The following is a 7,594-nucleotide window of genomic DNA, read 5'->3' as shown; positions in this document are numbered from 1 at the left end:
CCAAGATCGGCAACATTGGGTCTGACTCTTAACACAGGATCATCCAAGCTGTTGTAAATACTGAGAAGCGTTTTGAATGTTCTTCATCTTGTTACTAATCCATACAGAAGAAAAAGGAAAAAAAGAAAAAAAAAAAGGCGGGTTCTTGTGATGCGTTCAGATTCAGTATTCAGCACTGTACATTTCACCCTGTGTGGCGGGCCCTCTCCTCCTCTTTTTGTATTGTATGCGATTCTGAAACTGACTGGGTCGTGACAATAATTTGTGGCGGTGATTCTGATGTATTAAAAGCGTTCCGTGTTCCTTTCTACTGGCTCACACCCTGGATTGAAAAGTCTTCCTTGTGGTAGTTATATGTAGTTTCAAACATGAATAAACTTTGCTTTCCTGATTAAACCTAGATGCCATGTGTCTCTGCTCCTTGAGCTAACTAACACAGGTGTGGGCGTGGGCTGGGGGTGATGATGCTTGCTGGGAATTGGGCTAGCAGATACATGGTCAGTGAAGGTAGAGGTGACAGTGAAGCTGTTGGCTGCTGTTCCTGGTGAAGCCTTAGACTGTCCACTAGACCATCTCACATCCCTTCACTTCCTGCGTTTATGGACTGAGAAACTGAAGCACAGACCTGGGACAGCCCAGGGCCCACCTTGACCCCAGGTTGCTGCCCTCGGCATTCACGATCCTCTGACCTAAGGGCGATTCTGGAACTTGCTAGATGGTTTTCTGAATACCAAGAGTTTTGCCCTGTTTGTTTTTTTAGCTAGTTGGGGATGAACTAAGGTTTAGAAAGAATGGGCCTCACATGCCAATCAGAAGGCAAAGCCCCCTTATCCCTACTCTGTCTTAACATTCTGTTTGCAATATATACACCCAGCTAGACATTTTTAACAGATTGGACACTATTTTGTGTTACTCAGATTGTAATAAAGTCCATATATTTGCATACATGCTTGTCACTAATGTCCAAATCTTTATAATAAAAGAGGTCCATTGCAGATAATTGGCCTGTTTACTATATCTCAAGGAAATTGACTCACAGGAAATCAGATTAATGCTAATCAGTTTCAGCAAATGTCTATGATAAATATATCTGTTTTCCTATTTCAGCTGGTAGAACCAAGCAGAACAAGGGCTGGGGCCACCGCCCCCATTAATCTTACAGCAGTTATTCTGTGCAGATAAACTTTATAAAATAGATTGCCCTCCACAGCTGTCCTCCCTCATGTGGGTGCTCAGCCTGCCCATAGGAATCTCTCCCATGGCTAAACAATTATTTGCATGATTCAATTAGCTTGTGGGTTAGCCATTCTTATCTTTATACATAAAATAATCCCTGAGCTGTGTGGTTTTGCAAACTAGATCCAGTGGAAATACCACATACAGATACACATACACAAATTCATCTTCCTTAGCATCCCCGGACACCCAAGGACCATCTTGACTTTTTCCTGGGTCAGTCTGTTGAAAGAAACATTAACTGGAACTTACCAGGGGTGGGGGGATTCCCAGCACTTGGAAGGAATATGGTAGGGTCTCTGGCTATCTTCTGGGGATACTCATGTAGGAAGAACCTTCCTTCCAATTTACCGGCTTAAAAGATGCTTGTACAATCTCCCTCCTTGCTCTTTACCTCCTCTGGGGGTGGAGGAAAAGAGTATCTCATTTAGATCGGGATACTGGAATACCACACTGGCCTTCTTCCCCAGCCTTCTGTGGCTTACAGGAATAGGTATAGTTTATAGGCTTGAAGAGCCTTAGGGTATTGGCCCCAAGGGCCTTATGTAGATTCAGCAGTGGATTTTGGGTAGATTTCCACCTTTCCTGATCAAACAGTGGGTTAAGACCAGACCCAGAGACAATGAAGTCCACCCAAGAGTAGCTAGATCGCTGGGGCCTTGCTCAGCTGGTTCTGGAAGCCAATGTTTCATGGGGTGTTGGGAAGACAAGTAAGACCCACCCACCCACAGGGCCCAAGGGAGTAACAGCAAGGTGAGGGGCCCTGCACAGTGGTAGACAAATAAGAACATAGGTGCTTGTACAAGGATGTGTGCTCAGTGTCTAGGGCCTCTGCACCACAGCAGCTGCTCATTTCTAGCAGGGTGGCATTCACATGGAGACACCAGGTCCTCCTGTCGCTTTCATCTGAGTTGGAGGGGCTGTGCACTAGAGAAGCCTTTCTATGTGGAAAGTCATGACAGGATTGGCTTCCTAGATATGTGGAGTGGTAAATGTGCCATATCTTGGGAAGGAACCATCCTGGACACGTGGCCTCTGCTTTTTGAGCATCTCTCATATCTAGGTCAGCATTACCGACCTTCTAGCTATTACTGGTAACAAGAACCAGAGTCCCCAGTGAATGATGGCCACTATGCCTCTGTGTAATGTCCCCTCTGGGGTAAAGAAGCCAGGAGCATCCTTCCCTGTCCCCTTAGACCTTATATGAATCTTTACCCATGCCTGACTGTACTGGGGTAGATGTGACAGAGGACACATTGTGTGATGTCACCTGTCTGCATTACCAAGTTAAGGGATGACTGATAGAATCAGTGCCTTGGGGTTGGGTCAGGCCTGGCCACAACGACTAATGATAGGCAGAGCACTTTCCTAAGGCAGCGAGTGAGCACAAGGCTGGGACATGACCCCTATGGGAGCTTTATTGCTTTTTAGGTCCTATGCCTGGACTCTGTGCCTTTGTGGTGTCTTCAAGTCCCAGGCTCTGCCCAGTTCTAGCCCCTACCTCCTTGACATTTCTGCCTACAGCTCTCCAGGCTCTTGCCCTTTGCTCTCCTACTGCGAGCTCTAACATACGGAACACCACACACCCCCATTATTGTGTTTATCACACCTCAGTATACAGGGTCACTAGAGTGGCTACCATGGCCATCCATTTTCATAAAGGGAATCTAAGGCACAATGAAGGGGTGCCACCCCACCAAGGTTAGGGTCTGTGAAGGTTGAAAACCACTTGGCCAAATTTTAGGTCTGGGTGTGTCTGAGCACAACCTGAAGTTCTTATTTTTTGTATGTGGTGTGTGTGTGTGTGTGTGTCCATATATGTGTGGGTACTCAAATGTACACAGGTACATATACCTACCTGTGCATGTACATGTGTAGAGGTTTGAGGTTGACATCAAGTGTCTTCTTTTGATGGCTCTCCATCTTATTTATTGAGGCAGGGTCTCTCCCTGAAGCTCCTGTGTAGGCTGCTGTGCCTGCCTAGCTTCCATGTGAATTCTGGCACTATGAACTCTGGTCCTTACAGTTGCACAGTGAACGCTTCATCCACCGAGCAGTCTCCCTGCCCTCTAACCCACATCTTAACCCCTACGTCTGTCAGTGTTTCTTCCTGTCACATTGGGCATGTGGACTTTCTGGGTCTATCTACCACTGGTAAGCCCCAAAGTAGCAGCCAAACAGAGCTGAGGATGGGTTGTAGAGTAGCTTAAGGCCATGTAATTTCATCTGTTTGTCTGGGTCCCAGCTCCCTGAAGTGACCTGCTCCCTGCCTGGTGATTTGGCTGAAATGTAGGGAACTTGTTTCCTGCCACGCCCAAGTGCAGAAGCAGGAGCCTGTTCCCCAAGCCAGATGGACACTACCAGTCAGGTCTACAGCACAGCTGCATGGCTAAGGAGAGCTCCCAAGGGACACTGTCCGCGTCTGGTCCTGTCTCTGTCTCATACAAGCTGTGTGTGTGTCCTCGGGTGGGTCACATGGCCTGCCTACAAATGACCTTTTTTAGTGGTTACGTGTCTACCTTTTATGGTATGGTCAGGTGTGTTGGCACATAATACTGCTGGGTCTGGAGTCTCTAATTTGCCTCAGAGCAGAGGATGTATACTCAAATTCCTCCTCATGTTGAACCAACACTGTTGTTAAAACCCAGGCAGATGTGTCTTGCTTCCAAGCACCACTCTGCAATACAAAGGGCAAGGACACCTGAGCCATTTAGCAGCTGTGTGTGACCTTGGACATGACACCTCTCTGAAGCCTATTTCCTAGTCAAGTGGGAACTCTGTTCCTGCTTACCTTGTAAGTAAGTAAAGAGGGAGTGAACATATGTGGTATGTAGAATGGGGTGTTTCTCCTCTCATGATTAATCCAATGAGGAGGGCAAGCCTAGGCTACTTCCACCATGCAATAGGGTTACCAGGAGGAGTCACTTACCAAGTCAGGGTCTGTAAGTGGATTGTCCTTTTAACTCACCAGCTCAGGCTGGCTGTGCCCAGGCCTCCAGGCTAGACCTCAGCAGAGGCCTAAGGTACCATCTCTGGAAATAATAAAAGGCTGGTTCTTTATTTTTTCCTGGTTAAATTTCAACAGAAAGTGTACGCATCATTAAATATGGAAATCCAGAATTTTATTAGCAATCTGCTAGATCTGAACTGACGCCAATTAAACAAAAAAGATATCATTTATAAAAAGGCAGAGTTCAACTTGTATTAAATATGAAATGCAATTTTCTCCTGGTTTTGATTTATTACTGGCGGTCCATTGTTCAAAGAAGCATGTTATATTTCAATAGAGAAATATTGTTTATTCATTAATATTTTAAAACAGGCTTATTGCTGTGCATGGCTCTCACCGAATGAAACTTATGATTTAAAACATGAATTAATAAACACATTTGAAAGTGTTAGACGAGATCACAGCCTCTCATTTTTCATTTTCCTGGGAGCATATTAAATTTTTATAATTCTGCACCTACAGTTTTTTCTTTTAAATAAAGACACAGATTCCGAATTGCTCTGCTAATTTTAGGTAACTGGGAGAAGGAAGCAGGAACCAAAGTCAGGCTAGTGAAACCCTCTAGAAGATAGTCAGGTTTCTCTTTGTTGCATTCATAAGTCAAAATGAACGAGCTTTGTGTGGGAGGTGTTGTTCCCGGGTGCGAAGATGCTGGCTGAACAGGACCCACTTGTGGGCCTGTGAGGGTGGACACTGTATCACAAGTGTGTGTGTGTGTGTGTGTGTGTGTGTGTGTGTGTCCCTCAGTTGGTGACAGAGCTACAGAAACACAGCACATCAGCTGGATGGTTGAGTATGTGCAAGCTGATGGCACCTCAGTTGTTCAGTTTAATGGTCAAGTGGTATCTACTGAATACCTACTGTGGGCCAGGCAGCATGCTGCTTTCTGGGATATCCTGGTCACCACAATCTTCTTATGTTTCTCTTTTCAGGCAGCTGCTTAAGTCATCTCCCCACCAGGGCCTGAATCTGTTGACTTTCTCCAGTGTTGCTTTCTACCTGAGGAGCCCTCAGAGAATGTTTGTAGAAATGCTGATAGATGGGGACCTGTGCGGGTAGTAGGTGTGGAAGAGTTCCTGGAGGGATGGGAAGGAGAGATGCACAGCCTACTTGGGGACTGCGGAGGAACGGGTCAGGAGAGTGTATCCTGAAGAGCTCCCATGGTTGGGGTCCCCAGACCACCTGTGAGATCTGCCCACTACCCCCTCCCAATATCCTGTGACACACGTGCTGTCCCTATCCATATAACAGAGAAGGAGGAGAGCCTGCCTGGGAGAGAAAAGACTTGCCCAAGCAGCGGGATCAGGAAAATACTTGTCTCTAGGGGTTGCCAAAGTTAACTTGTAGGCCACATTTGCCCAAGGACAGACACTTCCTGGAATGCTGGAGACTACTGTTTATGGAAGATAACAAACCATGTGTTTTTGCTCCACTAAACAAGCTTGTTTGACTCAACTGCACCAGATGCACTTGATCACATGTACATCAGGATACGCCTCTGATTGGACCTGGTGGGAAGGACAGTGCCCCTGTGGGTTTGCCTTTATAAGCCTCCACCAAATGTGACTCATCACCATCTCCTCAGAACCCAGGAATGGACCTGGCCAGAGTCCATCGTCCTGGCCAGTATTTAATCAAAGTTTGCTTCAAATTTGGCTCAAAACTATGGTAGTGGTCTTCTTCTCCAACCTCAGGGTTACCAGGTGCTCAGGAGTGGCCAGTCCCTTCTGAGCTCCCTCCAGGATGCACACGAGAAAAGCCACTCATTACCATCACAGCAGTATGAAGGGCCAGAGCCCTTGAGAGATGGAGCAACACTGTTACTCCTGATGTGGATCTGGCTTAGTTATGAGAGAGAATGGATTGGTCACTGCAGGAATGAGGTAGCTGTCTTGGGGGTGGCTTACATCGTGAGAGTGGACTAATATTATTAGAGTGGGGTAGTTACCGTGGTGATGGGTTAGTTAACACAGACTCCTGTGAAAAGTCCCAGTAAGAGTGAGTGTCTCTCCGTCTCACTTGTGCTTGCCAGCCCCCACCCTGTGCCGTGCTACCAAGGCCTTGCTTAGGTGCAGATTTCGTGCTTCTGACTCTCCAGCCTTCAGAGTCGTGAGCCGGTTGGTGCTCGTCTACCACTTACACTGTCCAGCCTGTGGTGCTGTGTTACAGCACCCGGGATGGGCAGGAGAGGAAGGCTGTAAGGAAGGCAACTAGGCCATGGTGCCCTCAGGTGTGTAGGCACAGGGAGACTTGGGGTGCCTGGAGGAAGTCTGGTGTCAAAGGATGTAGAAGGAAAAGGCCTTGGTGGTATGGAATTAATCCTGCTCCTCAGTTTACTGGACTGGCTAGGGAAGTGAGTAAATTCATTAGCCTTCCCTGGAGTGTAGCTGACATACCCAGTGCCACTCATTGAAGAAAACTGATTTCCCTCTCCCAGTAGCTACCAACTGCAGATGGCTTCTTGGTTAGAGGTTAGAGGGACTCTGTGTACACTTCTTCCCTGTGCTGGGCTCTTGTCTGGTTTGAACCTGTGCAGGTCTGGTGCCTGCAGCCAGTCTCTGAATTCACATGTGCCTCAGCCCTGTTGCTCTGGAAGGCAGTTTCCTTGGAGCCAACCTCCACCTCTGGCTCTTGACAATCTCTCTGCCTCTTCTTCTACATAGACCCTCCTGTTTTGAGAGGAGCGATGAGCTGAGCACTCCAAAGTCTCTCACTCTTTGCATATGGTCCACTTGTAGGTCTCTGTGCTAGTCCTCATTTACTGTAAGAAGCTTCCCTGATGAGGACTGAGCAAGGCACTCATCTATGGGTATAGCAATGTGTCATTAGGAATAGCTTTACTGCTATGTTTATTTAACAGAATAATGGTAGGTTTTCTCCTAGAGCCCATATCCTATCTAATCTTGGGTTCTTGGCCTCATCAGCAGTGTTAGGTATGGAACACTTCATTCATCCATTCATCTTGTGAAATAGGCCTTAAATCTAAGTGGGAAATGGTTGGTTACTCATAATACATCTGTGCCACTATTGTATCAGTCTTAAAAGCAGTCACTGTTGTAGGTCACAGGGTTTGTAGCTGATGGCTGTCGATTACACTTCTCGGCCAGTGACCCCCCATTCTGTAGGTGCCTGAAGTCCTGTCATTCTTGCAAGTACTTATGCATTTACCTGGGCTCCTCTGTGAAGCACGTCTTCAAGTTGTTTACTTTTCTTTTTGTTTTTCTTTTTCACATCTGTGTATGTGTGATACAAAGGTGTGTGTGCATGTGTGCGTGTGTGTGTATGTGTGTGTGTGCATATTTGCATGAGTGGACACACATGTGTGGAGGCATGTAGACAGGCCCGTGC

Source organism: Mastomys coucha, unplaced genomic scaffold (assembly GCF_008632895.1).
Source record: "Mastomys coucha isolate ucsf_1 unplaced genomic scaffold, UCSF_Mcou_1 pScaffold15, whole genome shotgun sequence".
NCBI lineage: Eukaryota > Metazoa > Chordata > Mammalia > Rodentia > Muridae > Mastomys > Mastomys coucha.
The sequence above is the reverse complement of the archived record's forward strand: the minus strand, read 5'-3'. Positions refer to the sequence as shown.